General features: G+C 34.6%; 1 protein-coding gene across 41 annotated transcripts in view; it reads left to right on the forward strand.

Moving 5' to 3' along the window:
• The window catches only part of FOXP2 (forkhead box P2), a 591,074-nt gene that overhangs the window by 433,092 nt on the left and 141,989 nt on the right, over positions 1 to 15,993 (forward strand). For 17 of the 41 annotated variants that reach the window (XM_077994491.1, XM_077994501.1, XM_077994490.1 and 14 more), the window contains one exon: positions 1,452 to 1,509. The exons of the other annotated variants lie outside the window; for them this stretch is intronic. The gene's annotated coding sequence lies outside the window, so the exon portion shown is untranslated. The remainder of the gene's footprint in view (positions 1 to 1,451; positions 1,510 to 15,993) is intronic. 41 annotated transcript variants of the gene reach the window in all.

Below are 15,993 nucleotides of genomic sequence, written 5' to 3' on the forward strand. Positions count from 1 at the left end.
ACTGCAATTAATATAATGTGAGCCTTCATTTTTAGTATTTCATAGGACTTGATAAGCTTAGCAACTAGAGACATGCTGGGATTGTATTAAAAATCTAATACAAGCTTAACAGCATCTGATACTAGCTTACACATCTGTTGTTAAACAGGAATATTAGGTAATGCTTATCTTTGTATCTTCAAATATCATGAGTTGCACTATTTGCCACTAATGTTTTAAAAAAGGGTACAATTTTTTTGTTAAAATTTTCAGTAATTTAATATGAAATTAACATTTTAGAAGTTCTCTTATATGATTCTCTCAAAACTTAGATCTTTTTCTACGTAACTAAGTGTTTAACCAAACTTTCGTAAGAGTTAGTGTATTATCTTTACATTTCAAAAGGATAATTGAAAATGTTTCAAAATCTGTATGTGCAATGCAAGGTATTTGGTATTAATCGATTATGATGGCTCTTAATGTGACAGGCATAACATCTTTAGTGGACCAAAAGAGATAATTTGTATTTTTTATTTTAAAGTATAATTTTGATAGAGAACTACTTTATAAAGTTTGAAAGAAAATACAGATTTAAAAACCTGTTTTGATGGCTCAAGTCACAAGAACAATATTCAGTTGCTTGTTAACATTCACCTGAATTTATTTTCTGTGTTAAGAAGTGGTGGCCAGATTTGAAGTGTGACATGGTACAGAGTCTATTTTTAGTAGACTAGTATTTATCTACTATTATTTTTTCATTTACATTTGTTCAGGATTTTGTGCTACAGATGGCATAGATATTAGCATGTCTAATGCAAAATGGAAAGAAGAAAACATCACATCTGACAAGCTTGAGTGCCAATTGCAGTAGTGATTTCACTTTCATGTATAGATATCTGAATATATGTATTTGAAACATGTTTACATAATCTACTCATGACATGAAACACCAATTGAATAGGTGCAATCAGCAAGTACATTGATTAATGGCATATTGATGAATAATATATAAAGATTGTGATGCAAATGGGAGCCAATATTAACTTAAGCATTACCAGATGTTTCTGCTTTACATTCTTACTGTGTATCCCAGAAAACATATCCTAATAATAACAGTCAAAGACAGCTTCTCACTTTAATTTGTTTTATTTATTTAAATCTACCCTAGCACTTCCTAGAATTGATATATTCATAGTGATCCACAATGAGGAAAGTTAGCCAAAAAGAATAATACTTCATCCTTTCAATTTCATGAAACTAATTTTCAGTTTAGAAAGACTGAATTAACACACCACACCACACACACACACAAATGCCCACATGCACATACACACACATGCACACTTCCATAATCTGTAAATTAAAAAAACAATTTGTAAAATACATTTTCAATTTTCTAGCCTATGACAAATCTACTTAATTTAGTTTAGATATGAAAATTGGTCGCATTATTGTTCTTGTTACATTTACAGCCATGAGACAGACTTGTGGTTCTTCAACAGCTGTGCAGAGCAGAGACGTAAATTTAAGGTAAATGCCATTGCTTTGCTATCTTAGATGAATATTAGTTTTTAGCATTGTAATCCCTTCCTTCATTGTAGGTTAATATATAATATAAAGTTCTCCTTTCTAATAGGTAATTGAATTCTAAAATTTTTATAATTCTGTCTTAAGAAGTTCAAGAATGGAATAGTAAAAAGCAAAAGAGAATTAAACTTGGGGGTCTTATTCTGACTCTGCCACAAATAGTTATATAAGTTTGAGGAAGTTGCTGAACATCTTTAAAATAAAGACATTGGGCTAACTGATGAACAAGATCTTAAATTCCATGGTTAAATATTTATTTTGTTTTCATTTTGAAGTAAGTGAAAGGTATCTTAATATTTCAGGATTAAATGTATCTTATTGGATATTGCCTTATGAAGTAAGGGTTATGTTTTTTTTGCCTGGTTTTTGTTACAAAGCATTTGTTTATTAACATGCCACATCCAGAAACAGTGCCTTGGAAACAAAGAATTAAATCCCACATGTATGAAAACCATTGTGCAAATATAATTCTGTATATCTGAGGAAGCTTTGTTTTGTTTAATGCCTTGAAATATTATAAATTGCATTTATGAGAAATATAAGCTACATAAAAATTATTTAACCAATGTATTTAATAATCTACATTGAACTATGTTTTGATATAATGCAACTTAACATTTTTTTACTTTACTATTTCATTCCAAATTGTTAAAAATAACAAAAGCTGACAAAACCAGAAATTCTATAGTAAACTAATTAGCAATACTGAAATTTCATATTCTATGTAAAAAATCAAGAATAAGGTATAAAACTTTATAATTTGTAAAATATTCTGGAGGAAAATACTAACTTATATGGGATATAGAATCAGGCATTACAGAATGTCTTTTAGGAAATTATAAAATTTTATTTATGTAGCTATAAAGAATGAAACTGAATATTTCTTTTTCAGTATTACTTTTAAATATAATGTAAAAGAAATGGAGAGAAGCTAAACCACATTTTGTTCCAAATAAAAGCAGCATTGCCAGAAGAATTGAGATATAGGTTTAAATAGAGCAATCTATTGTGATGCCCGAAATTTAGAAATAAGTTTTTAAAGATATTCTTTACTATTTATATTTTCTGTATATTGAAAAATGAGCAGGAGGTCTAATACATTATTTCTTGATCATAATAAACGTATTTAATTCAAATATTGTTTTAAAGAACAGACTATGTCTTGTGTGGCTCTTATTTTCCCATTCCAGTGAAGAACATTTCTTAAAAGGCAGCATGAAATAGGCAAATTTAAAAGAATGTTATAGAATACAATTTTTGTTAAACTATGATGGTATTTCTATCCATGACCAGCTGCTCAAGGCTGACACCCTGTGGAGGAGGGTCTGGGACATTGAGCTCATTACTACTGAGCATGCTTGTGTGGAAAACTTACCGTATGATATACTCTTGGCATACAGAAGAAAGAATGACGTGTTTTAGATCGGAAGCCTGCCTTTGCCATTAATAGGGCTTTGGATAGAATAACTTGATCTCTTTGGAGCCTGTTTCCTCATCCCTAAAATAGGAATAAGGATACCCAAACTTTAAAGATTGCTGTGAAGACCAAAAAGTATATTATGTAAAGTACTTAGCATAAATCCTTGGATAAGGAGTTAATAAATAATTACCATTATGCTAGCCTCCAGGAAATTGGTATTTAATTCAAGGTTATGATATATACTCTGTATCACAGCATTTGGCTGTAGTTTTTTACTATTCCCAGCTATTTCAATGATTTGAAATATACCCTTGTTGTAACTGTGTGTTTTAAGGAATACTAGAGTGTTTTCCCCTGCTATAGGCTCCGACCACATATATACTTCACACTCGCCACACATAAACTTGTATTTTAATGTTTATCTTCTCTATTAAACTGTAAGCTATATGACAGCAGGAATCATGAATTCTCTACTCTTCTCTAGTGCCTAGCACAGTGCTTGGTGAATAATAAAGCTCAAAAAATAAACTTATTGAAACAATGAATAAGGAGGAGATTGTGCTGAGTGGAGCAGAGGAGGAGGGTTGGAGGAGGGAAAAAAATTCATTCATTCGATATAAATTGAATGATTATTTATCATGTGTAATATCCTCAGGGACTTATGACTTAGTTGAGGAGATATTCAGAGTTGTGCACAAATAAATACATTATTGGCCACAGTGCATGTGCTGTAGAAATGGGAAAAACAGAAAGAACAATAAGCATTTAAAAAAGAAAATTATCAATTCAGGCTACAAGTGATCAGGGAAGACTTTGTAGAGAATTTAGCTTGTATGATGGACTTAAAAGGAATTTGGTAGATAAATGAATTTTTGATGGAGAATTGTTTTAAAGATGTCATCAAAGATGTAGTCACAGGAAATTCTGAGATCTGGTTAGGCAAGGGTAAGTAGTTTGTTTTGATCAGCCTAGAGATATCATACTAATGGAATAATGAATGGATTGGGGGCTAGAAATACACATCGCTGATTGTGTAGAGCTTAAAATGTCAAGCTAAGAAGGCAGTATTTTATGGATTGGGTAGAAGGGGCTATTAAAGTTTTTTGATGAGGAAGTGAAATTATCAAAGCAGTGGTCTGTGAAGGTAGCAACGGTACATTTGGAGGATATTTTCAGGGAAGGGAATTCTGAGAAACCTGGAATAAGGATAATCCTTTAAAAACTATTTAGGTAGGCATGATGTTGACCTAAGCTTTAGACATGTTGAGTTTGAGGAGATGGCAAGACAAGGAAGTAGAAATAGCTAGCTTTTAGCAAATTTGAAAGAGAGCTTGACAGAGGGGTCAAGACTAAAGAGAAATATTTGGGGAGCAACACAGAAGTAATAGGTGAATCCATGGGAGTAGAGGAGATTTCTGAAAAAGGTAATTTGAAAAGAGGAACTCAGTAATATTCACATTTTTTTAGAGCAAGAAGAAAAAGCAGAAGAGACAAGAGGGGACTAGAGCAATCAAATTAGCATTGGATTTATTAAGGAAGGTCAAGAAAAGGGGGAGTTTATAAAAGTTAAGGCTTGTCAGCCACATCAAGCAATGTCCACAGGAAGGAGAACATTTTTGCATAAACACATATAGTTGATTGCAACACAGATCATTTTAAATCCCCCTCATTCTTCATCATTCATCAGTAACTCAGGATCTGCAGTACTAATGTGATCAACAATGAATGGAGAAAAATCATACTTTAACATGGATGATAAATAGAAAATAAGGAATTAATAAATGTACTTTTGCTTCTCAGATTGCAGTGTAAGAAAATGTATGTTGCATATATAATACAGAACTTCCATAAATTAAATATGGAAGAACTTTGCTTTCTAGGAGGCCAAATTTTCTGTTTTCTTAGCTACCTTGCTAATTTTCTCTTTTCTTAGCTACCTTTCTCTTTTCTTAGCTACCTTGCTACATTTGCTTCTTCCTGTAATCCATTAGGATTTTAAGTATATATTCCCTTGACTTCTCTACCTTAACTAAAGTGAGAGCAAGAAAGAAATAGAACATTAATATTGTTATGGGAGCTCTCTATAGGATTTAAGACTTAGGCTGCGAATTTTATCTTAAGATGTTTGGAAGTGTTATACAAGCTAAATTGAATGACAAAGTGAAGAACAGTGTCAGTACATGATTAAAGACAAAAAATAAAATTATTTTGAAATTTACTTACATTTAAGATTATTTGTGTTTCCTCTGTGGATTCTTTTTTTTTTAAATTTATTTATTATTATTATACTTTAAGTTGTAGTGTACATGTGCATAATGTGCAGGTTTGTTACATATGTATACTTGTGCCATGTTGGTGTGCTGCACCCATCAACTCATCATTTACATCAGGTATAACTCCCATCAAAAAGTGGGCAAAGGATATGAACAGACATTTCTCAAAAGAAGACATTCATACAGCCAACAGACACATGAAAAAATGCTCATCATCACTGGCCATCAGAGAAATGCAAATCAAAACCACAATGAGATACCATCTCACACCAGTTAGAATGGCGATCATTAAAAAGTCAGGAAACAACAGGTGCTGGAGAGGATGTGGAGAAATAGGAACACTTTTACACTGTTGGTGGGATTGTAAACTAGTTCAACCATTATGGAAAACAGTGTGGATTCTATTTATGTATTTCTATCAACCCGCCTTCCACATTTCTATCGGTTTTCTTAAAATGTTTTTGCTGCCTTCACCTTTTCTACTGCTTTCTTTTCTCCTTTACCATTTTATTTTCTTCTCTCACCATGTAATCTTGTCTATTTTACTTTATTACTGTCTCTTTGGTCCCATAAGAAAATAGAAACTTTAACTATCTGGAACTATCTAATTCTATCATGAACCTAAAAGATATTCTAACCTATCATTTTACTAACAAAATAAAACTGTGCCCGTTCTTACAATCCAGTGTCTAATATTTAATTCTTGTCTTACACCAAGAATAGTTTGTGCTATTAAGTTGGAGTTTCAACAGGAAAGCATTTCTCCTCTTTAGTATCTCAGCTACTTAGAAGAACTTAAAAGAACCTGGAACCCTAAGGCTTTTTCCTTTTCTTTTTAGTGCTAGAAATCTCCTGTTATGACATTTATAGTGGCTTTTTAAAAAATTGCATCAAAGTGGTTTCATTGTTCCTTAATCTTTTGGTCTGCTTTTTCAGAAAACTATTACAAAATGAATATTTAAACTAGAATTGCTTGGGTTAGTTACATTAAGTGGTCAGCTCTTCTAAGAACATCTAAGGTTGTGCTGATTATTTTAGTAATGCTGAATTTGGAAGAACAGCGTTTGGAAAAATGAAACAAATGTGAAATAAATGTTTGTTTGTTTGTTTTGTTTGTTTGTTTGTTTTTGAGACAGAATCTCACTCTGTCACCCAGATTGGAGTGCAGTGGTAAGATCTCTCACTGCAACATCTGCCTCCCAGGTTCAAGAGATTCTCCTGCCTCAGCCTCCCTAATAGCTGGGATTACAGGCATGCACCGCCACGCCCAGCTAATTTTTGTATATTTAGTAGTCACGGGGTTTCACCATGTTGGCCATGCTGGCCTCCAACTCCTGACCTTAAGTGATCTGCCTGCCTCGGCCTCCAAAAGTGCTGGGATTATAGGCATGAGCCACCGTACCTGGCCTGTTCTTTCAAAATATTTAAGTCACTGTATCTTAATATGAAAATCATATAAGCTCATTACAAGAATCTAACATGATTTTAAGTTAAATTATGTTTGGTCACTAAGTTCCCTTTCCCAAAGGCACTTGATAAATGCTAATAAATTACTATAGTATAGTGGATTTTTCATAATGAAAATTATATTTTCTGATTAGATGAGGTAGAAACCACTCATAAGAACTAATTATAGTAGAATTACAGGAGACCCTTGACATTCACAATGTATATATCCATAGATCTTCATGAACCCTCAAATTAAAAGAAAATTTCCGTTTCAAAACTTTGGTGGGGTTTGTGCAGACTTTCTTTTATACTGTCCTTGTTTTGGACCAAGCTACCATTGCCTTATGCAAAGTCTAAGACAAGTTAACAACTTAAAAAATTTCAGTAAAATTTGCCCTGTGAATAATTTTCAATTTTCTAAAAAGAAACATGTTTTTTTTACATTATAGGTTCTCCTACATTAGTGAGGTAGATAACAGCAAAGCTACATTAGTGATAGAAAAATCCATATGAGTTTAGGAATTAGGTTATGTGTGAGAAGTCAGCAATCTAAAGACCAGCTGAACCTTTCAGCTGCTTGATTGTTTCATGGCTTGAAGAATTGCACAGGTGCAGTGCCTAGAGACTTAGCGATCATATGCAAATAACCAGGCAAATCCATAACATCTGTGAATTTTAAGCCTCTATTCTACCAAATCTTGCCATCTCTCATCTATGAGGAAAACCCACAGTTAACAAACAAGTACCCCCTACTTTCCTTGTTATTTTATTAAAGACTTGAGAGAAGCTCCCTGTCTTAAAATTTTTATCCTCCTTAACTGTAAATCACCACTGGCATCAAAAAATTACCACGAAATATTCCTTCAGAGTAAAAGTTGCCTAGCATGTTTTTCTTCTTCTTCTTCTTCTTCTTCTTCTTCTTCTTCTTCTTCTTCTTCTTCTTCTTCTTCTTCTTCTTCTTCTTCTTCTTCTTCTTCTTCTTCCTTCTTCCTTCTTCCTTCTTCCTTCTTCCTTCTTCCTTCTTCTTCCTTCTTCTTCTTCTTCTTCTTCTTCTTCTTCTTCTTCTCCTTCTTCTCCTCCTTCTCCTTCTCCTTCTCCTTCTCCTTCTCCTTCTTCTTCTTCCCCTCCTTCCCCTCCTTCCCCTCCTTCCCCTCCTCCTTCTTCTTCTTCTTCTTCTTCCTCCTTCTCTCTTCTTCTCTCTTCTTCCTCTTCTTCCTCCTCCTCTTCCTCCTCTTCCTCCTCTTCTTCCTCTTCTTCCTCTTCTTCATTTTCTTTTTTCTTTGTCTTAATAGAGATAAGGTCTCACTGCATTGCCCAGGCTGAGCTGTGAATCCTGGGTTCAAGTGATTCTTCTGATCCAGCCTCCCAAGTGTCAGGATTACAGGGAATAGGGAAAGGCTGTGTCTTGAGTATGAAGAGACCTCTCACAAATACTGAGTAAATTAGTAGAGACTTGACTTTAATGGCCATTCATTGTTTCCTAGTTTGGTTCAGGGATTCTGAACTTAGGATTTTATGCCCCTCTCCGCCCTCCCAGTTACAGAGCCTCTGTCTAAATTCAGTTAAAGGTCTTGAATCACATCAAGCTGTGGCTAAAAGTATTTTGGTTTTTGTCATTTGATTGTGCCTATTTTTACAGTTTTAAGTTTTATCAGTGTAGACACAGAACTTTTAGTATCTAATAGTTAAGCATTTTGATAACACAAAATATACAGAAAATTCCTTTGCAAAGTATATAAATCCTTACACTTTTAATGCTAACACTTGCATTGCTGTAAAAGCTGCCACCTTGACATCTTCTACCGCTAGTGCTACTGCACATTCTCAAGTGACAAACCAAGGAACACATTGAACATTATGATGTGCTGACATGAAGAAATCTGTTGTCTCACAGAAAGACTGTAGCAGATTCTTGGATAGAATATCTCTGTAAAAGCAAACAAACATAAAAAAACCAAAATTATTCTCTCTACATTCTACCTTCTTCCCATAGAATCAAGCCTTTAAGACATATTAACTTGTGATTAAAATATGACTAAAACTAGAGTTTCTCAAAATCATGGCCATCATTTGAATTTTTCCTTCCTTTCAGGAGAATTTATTTTCCTTAATCAATAACTATCACCACTCCCGTACACAGTCTTAGAGCATGTTTATACCGTTCATTTTCAAGTCTAAAAAATTACTTACAAGTCTTATAAAAATGGAGCTCTTGGGTCTATCCCAGACTACTGAATTAAAATTGAGGAGAGATGGTTGGAATCTTTGGAAATAAAGATATTTAAAACCCTCCAGGAGATACAATACAGCTGGCCTACAGAATAGTATATAGGAAGCCTGAACTATTCTCTTCTGGAACAAGAAAACAGTTAACCCCAAATTCTATTAATGTACTATATGATTTTCCCTCTCTGGGATTCAGTTTTCCAACGCTTGCAATGAAAAGGCTGAACTAGTGATACTTCAGGTAACTGTCAGATAGAACTGTCATTGAATCTCAACCCAGCACTAACTTTTGTTTGTTTATATATTTACTATCTAAATCTGAAGTAATTAAAAAGAATTCTGAGCAGGTTTCTTGAGATGGCTCTCTCTGATCAGCGTTTTCAGGATCGTTTCCAACAATATTGTCAGAATTTTATTTTTACTATCATGATTTCTTATGTAAAATCTTCAGTAATGAACTCATACCATTCTTATCTTTAATATTTTAAAATAATATCTGCATCCTAAACTCCTCAGTATATATCTGCTATGCTCAGTGGCCTTCCCTTTGGTATTAGAAAGCTTAAGAAAAAATTGATTATATTGTATCAATCAATAGATTGATAGTTGTCTGCTGCAATGGCTCTGGCACTCTGATCTCATTGTCCACTACCCGGTTTTTACATGTTATGTGAGGTGCAGTATCAAACTACTTATAGTTATTCAAACATCGGTTCATGTCTCCATGCAGCTGTCCTTCCCTTGTTTTTTTCTCAATAGGCCTTTCTACACCTTTTCATCTAGAAATCTTTTTTGCATCTTTTACATTTCAATTGTGTGTCAACTACTCAGTGAAGTCTCCTTTAATATCCTCCCCATCCTCACCAGCACACACACACTATGTGGAATTAATTATTCCCTTCCATATATTACTTATATATCTTGTTAATACATCTATTCTAGTATGTATCACACTGAATCATAATTACTATAAGCTTCTTGAGGGCCAAGACCGTGCCTTATTCATCTTCACGTTTCCACTATCTGGCCCATCATAGGTTTTCCATAAATTTGTTGAGTCTACAGACCAGTGTTTATATATAATTCTATCAAGCTCCTCTTTTCTCCTAGGCTCCAGATGTGTTTTTTCTCTTGCTTACTGGGGCATCTCAACCTAGATCAACATGTTCTAATGTGAAGTTATTTGTTTTTCCTTACCCAGTCCAATGTTTTCATCAGCTTTACCTGACCCCATTCCGTAGACTCCAGCCATTAAGCCCTTCTGATCTGTTAGTGTCATATTCCTCTACCCTAATGATGTAAAAATTGCCCCGTTCTTCAATCTCAGCATGTCACAAAAGGCTTTCCATAGACTGGTGCTATGCACCATCATACACCTGATACATTACAACCATGACTTAATCCTTACTGCTCTCCAAACATACTATTTATTTGTTCATTCATTCATTCATTCATTCATTCACAAATGAATAGGTTGTTTTACATATGCCAGGTGCTTTGCAGGGCATCATTAACTATACAAACTTTGATACCTACTTGATTTTGTTCCTGCTTCTCCATCAGTTTAGAAAGTCATTCCAACACCCCTTATCTGATTGGCAAACTCCTATACATGCTTCAAGGCCCCTAATCCCTGGAGTCTTCTCTGATGCATCAAAAAGAAAAAAAAAAATCCCTCCTCACACAAGTGAATATCCAGAATTGCATTTTTATGTTATTATCCCAAATATACTAGTTATGAAGATAGATTATACCATATTTTATTACAGTTATCTGATTACTTCTCTACTCAATCTCAGACTCTAAATCCTTGGATGTCAGAGATTGCATTTTATTCATGTTTATAACCTCACTTCCTACCACAATGCTTGACACATGGTAGATGCTAAATAAAATTCTTGCCAAATTGAATTGGATTCTGTAAACTGTATTGCTCCTTCTCTATCCTATAAGACTGCGGTATCACTTCCATTCAACTGATGAAACAAGTATTAAAGTATGATATTTATCAGGTTATTTGTTTTTGTAGAAAACAAAGTATAAGCAGATATGAATATCTTTAGAAGACATGATTCAGGTCACATTACCCAACTCTCTCTCATATAACTACTTTGCTTCTGTTAGGCAGGCTGTTTATGAAATACTACTTCTAATGATTCCTTTTCTTGGCTAGATAACATATAACATACTTTTTTTTTTAGCAACAATAATTGATTCTTTTTTATCTTTATCTAAATGTTTTCTTCTTTGATTCTATCTTCTGTTTTATGAGTTTTATACACACATTGTTTGCTTACGATAAATCCCTTACTTCCTACTTATTTTTTGAACAAAATATAACTCCTTCATTGCTCCATATTAATCATGTTTCTAATGCCACTATGTATCAATAATACTTTCATGAGGGAACCGGAAGTGAGATACCTGCTTGAGAAAATGGTATTAGAAATATATGTGATTGACCTGGCGCTGTGGCTCACGCCTATAATCCCAACAGTTTGAGAGGCTGAGGTAGGCAGATCACGAGGTCAGGAGATTGAGACCATCCTGGCTAACACGGTGAAACCCCGTCTCTACTAAAAAAATTACAAAAAATTAGCCGGGAATGGTGGCACATGCCTGTAGTCCCAGCCACTGGGGAGGCTGAGGCAGGAGAATTGCTCGAACCTGGGAGACAGAGGTTGCAGTGAGTTGAGGTCGTACCACTGCACTCTAGCCTGGGCAAAAGAGCGAGACTCCGTCTCAAAAAAAAAAAAAAAGAAAGAAAAATACATGTGATGACAATAAGATGTGAGGATTTCTTAAATATCAAGAAACTATACTTTCTACATGATTTATTGGTATATAATTTTTATGATTTAATTATATCTATTGCCTTAGCCAAATGAATTATATGTTTCCACTAAAATATTATCTAAATGTACTATGAAGTTTATTAGCTGCTCCATTTAGGATTATAGATTTATTTTTGTCATGAAGCATGAACTCCATAGACAAGGAGTCCAGAGCTGACTGGTGCACCTGCTCAAGGATGACATAGAGGACCAAGGTTCCTCTTAGCTAGCTTCCTGCTCTGCCCCTATGTAGCTTTTGTCTTCATGGCCACAGATAACTCTCCTCCCTCCAGACATTATGCCCATGTTTTAGGCAAAAAGAAGGGAACAACAAAACAGAAAAGGCACATTAAAAATAGGTGCAGACCAGCTGAAGCTGTCATTTTAATAACCAGCTTTCTCAGAAGCCTCAAACAGGGATTTCTGTTTCAATTTCACCATCCTAAACAGTATCATATGAATACCCATCACTTCAGCTGAGTCTGTGAAGCTGATCATGTTCAGTCAGGCCTTTGTCACATTGAACAAAGTTGGGGCTCTTTAGGTAGAGAAAAATAGAAGGTTGAATTTGGGGATGAACATCTAGCAATTTCTGCCACCAACAGTTTACCAAATATATTAGTACTGACTCACAGGACCCTAGGGATATGTGAAAAGTGATGTTATGACTTGAAATACTTTTGTGAAAGAAATTTTGTTTGTTTTTTTCTTCCAGGAAAACTTAGAAATATGCAAACCTGTGTATTATGTGACTAATGTTCAGTGGGTTATAGGGTTTTAAGTTTTAATATTTTTACTTATACTTAAAATGTTATTAAAGACTCAGTATATACTCAGCATTAGGTAAAGCACAATACAAAGTAAACTATGCAAAGATGATTCTTTCCCTCCAGGAAGTTACTGCTGAATGCTGGCAGTGCTGATGAGGGATTCTGATGGAACATATGTAAGCAGTGGAACAAACACTGGATAGTTTAACTAAATGAAACGTTTGCATACTTTGCAAGTAGAGAAGCAAGTGTTTTTTGAAGGGTGGGGAAAAATCATAGAAGATGAATTTCAAACAAGTTCAGAACAGAAAAATGTTTCATTTAGCTATTACATATTAGATTCTGGTATCACTGGAACACTTCAGAAAGTCTTAACATTCCTCCCAGCTGCAGTGAATTCTCTGTATTTCCTGCAGGAATTACTGTGAGCAGCTATACTGCAAAAATTGATACTTTTGGCAGTACCTGGAAGAAGGTCCAAGGAAAAGGTCCAGGGAAACCTTGCTTTCTCTTGCCCCAAACTTCCATTGACACATACTGCTGTGTTCTGTGTTCCAGATACTTTACCCCAGTGATCATTCATTTTGTTCCCACATAAACCCCGGAATTGATTGGTACTGTCCATATATCCTTTATGAAGACTCTGAGAGCCAGAAAGTTGTAGTACATTTCCCAGGTACCTAGGGTCAAACTTCAGTTCTGTCCAATTACAAGGTCTCTTTTTTTCCTCCACCCTTTTCAGGGTATATTTGAAATAAATGAATCATATCCTTGGGAATTCTTGGTTTCAGGGAATAGCAGGAGGACAGGAAGGGCAGAAATGTTTTATTCTGTGAAGGCTGCCATCTTATTGAAGGCTGCCCCATTGTGGAGGATGGAGGAAGAATGTGAGGTCTCTATGCCATATCTAACTCTGCCCAGCCAAACCAGGATTATTCTTGAACATGTTTGTCATCACTTCGTCCACGGCACCATGAGAATAAGAATTAGTCACTGGTTTGGCCCTGAGATGCTGTAGATGCATAATGATTTTTAATAATCACACCTCTCATAATAGGTCTTGGGTGCTTTCCCGTAACTATCCAGGATGAAATTAAAATGATATTAGTCCGTCTTTTTAAAACTTGTGGTTTGTGGAATTTGTGCAATTGGATTTTGTCTTTCAAATTAAAACAAAAATAGTATAATAAACTTATCTTTAGAGAAATACATTATAAATGTGGAAAACAAATAAAATAGGCCAATAACCACATCATTTTTATTCTCTGTAGCAAAACTGTTATTAAAGGTTTGTCTACCTGTTTTTATCAGTTTTTCTTCTGTGTGGTTTCTTTTAACTTTAATTTTAATATTTATTTGCAATAAGGCATTTTGTGTCTCATTAGGCCAGTAAGTTAAAATCCTAATACCAAGGCTTTTTTTTTTTTTTTTTTTTTTTTGACATGGAGTCTCACTCTGTCACCTAGGCTAGAGTGCAGTGGCACGATCTCGGTCACTGCAAGCTCCGCCTCCTGGGTTCACGCCATTCTCCTGCCTCAGCCTCCCGAGTAGCTGGGACTAGAGGCACCCGCCACCATGCCTGGCTAATTTTTGTATTTTTAGTAGAGACGGGGTTTCACCATGTTAGCCAGGATGGTCTCTGTCTCCTGACCTCGTGATCCGCCTGCCTCGGCCTCCCAAAGTGCTGGGATTACAGGCGTGAGCCACCGCGCCTGGCCTCATCTGTCTTTTGAATAAGGTATTTCTTTCTTCCTACCTCCCTCTCTCCCACCTTTTCTCTCTCTCTCTCTCTCTTTCTTTCTTTCATTGCACAAGGCAAAAACAAACAAAAATCAGCCCACTGTTTAATCTGGTCTTCAAGCTCCATTTTTCAACCACTTTGTTAAATACTAGAACATTGAAGTTATTCAATGAAGTAGAGAAATACATATAAATATAATGCATGAGACTCTGATACACTCAAATGACTTCTGGGTCCTTGAGGACATCAGAACTTGTTGGAAGCAATATGCATTATGGTTAGGTTCTTGATGGAGCACGGAAAACTGGGTTCCTCAATGCTAAGATGTATCTTGCCATCACTAAAGAGTCAAAATAGCATTAATTTACAGTATCATGCTAATGCAAATTACTTTAAAAGAAACACCTATTCTAAGAAAAATTGATAATAAGCAATATTTTTTGAGAACCAAATTAGAAATAATTATGTTAGTGATTGATATGGTTATGTTATTTGGCATTTCCATACAATAATTTTCAGTACTGCTAGACTAAAGCAGAAGTGGCTAACAAATCTTTTTTTCTACCTTTTTGCTTGATATTCCATACAAGTAGATATTTATTTACTAAAAATAGAGTTGAGGAGAAATGTAGAAATATATTGAAAAGCCTAATCCACAGGATTTCATCTGAAGCAAATGATTATCATGCTCCAGTGGAAAAACCACAAACTACACACAAAACAGCAGTATGATTTGCAAACCTGTTTTACAGTATCTCCATGTATTAGAATTTATATTCTCAATCAATCCGTCAAAGAAACATGACTAAATGCACTGGGTATGTTAGATACTTTGCCAGGCAGACACCAGATACCATAGGGGATTCAAAGATGTTCCTATCCTCAGGGAGTTGACAATCTGGCTAGATAAAAATTCAGAATAATAACCATTCTTCTAAGCTATTTTAAACAAAACTCATGGTTTGAGGTAAAAAAAACAAAAAACTGCTTGACAGTTATGGCTTTTTAGAGTGTTCCATGGAATAAATTGGGTTTCTCTTTTTGTGTTTAGTGAATTACCCATCATTTACAGATGAGCAGAATAAGTTAGTCTTCACTTTTGTGCCTCCGGAGGCTTTGTTTGTGGTTCTTTAAAACTTGTTTAGGTCTGAGTTCCAGAATTTAAAAGGGATATTTAAGTATGTAAACAAGTCTGAGGTAACAAGTAATAGGATTAGAGATGATTAAAAGGAAAATGGGAGAGTATCACAAAAGGGTTACCAGATATTTTTAAAAAGAGAGAAAAATATAGAAAAGTATTTTAATAATTTCTTTACATTAAAAAGATTATCATGCCAAGAGTGGCAGGCATTTATTTTTCTTCCTTAGTGAGACTAAATGAGTAATAGGTGCTGTTTTAACATGAGAAAAATCAGAATACTTGTAAGCTGGACCCTCATGCCAGCAAAGGTATCTAAGATCACGTTTTGTGACAAATATTTATATGTACTGTTCTTTGTTCTATTTGAAAATAGCCTTATTTCTAGTGATTAACAAAACAATATGTGCTTTCAAAAATAATTCAGGCAATACAGAAAATATGAAGAATTGAAATTCACTTGAATTTCAACCTCCCACTGATACTGTTAACACATATTTTACATTGATGTTATCAGAATTTGTGTGTACATTCATAGGGGATCATCATGCCAGGCTAGAAATGTATGAAGTTTCA

The sequence above is a fragment of the Macaca mulatta genome, chromosome 3 (genome assembly GCF_049350105.2).
Source record: "Macaca mulatta isolate MMU2019108-1 chromosome 3, T2T-MMU8v2.0, whole genome shotgun sequence".
Lineage (NCBI taxonomy): Eukaryota > Metazoa > Chordata > Mammalia > Primates > Cercopithecidae > Macaca > Macaca mulatta.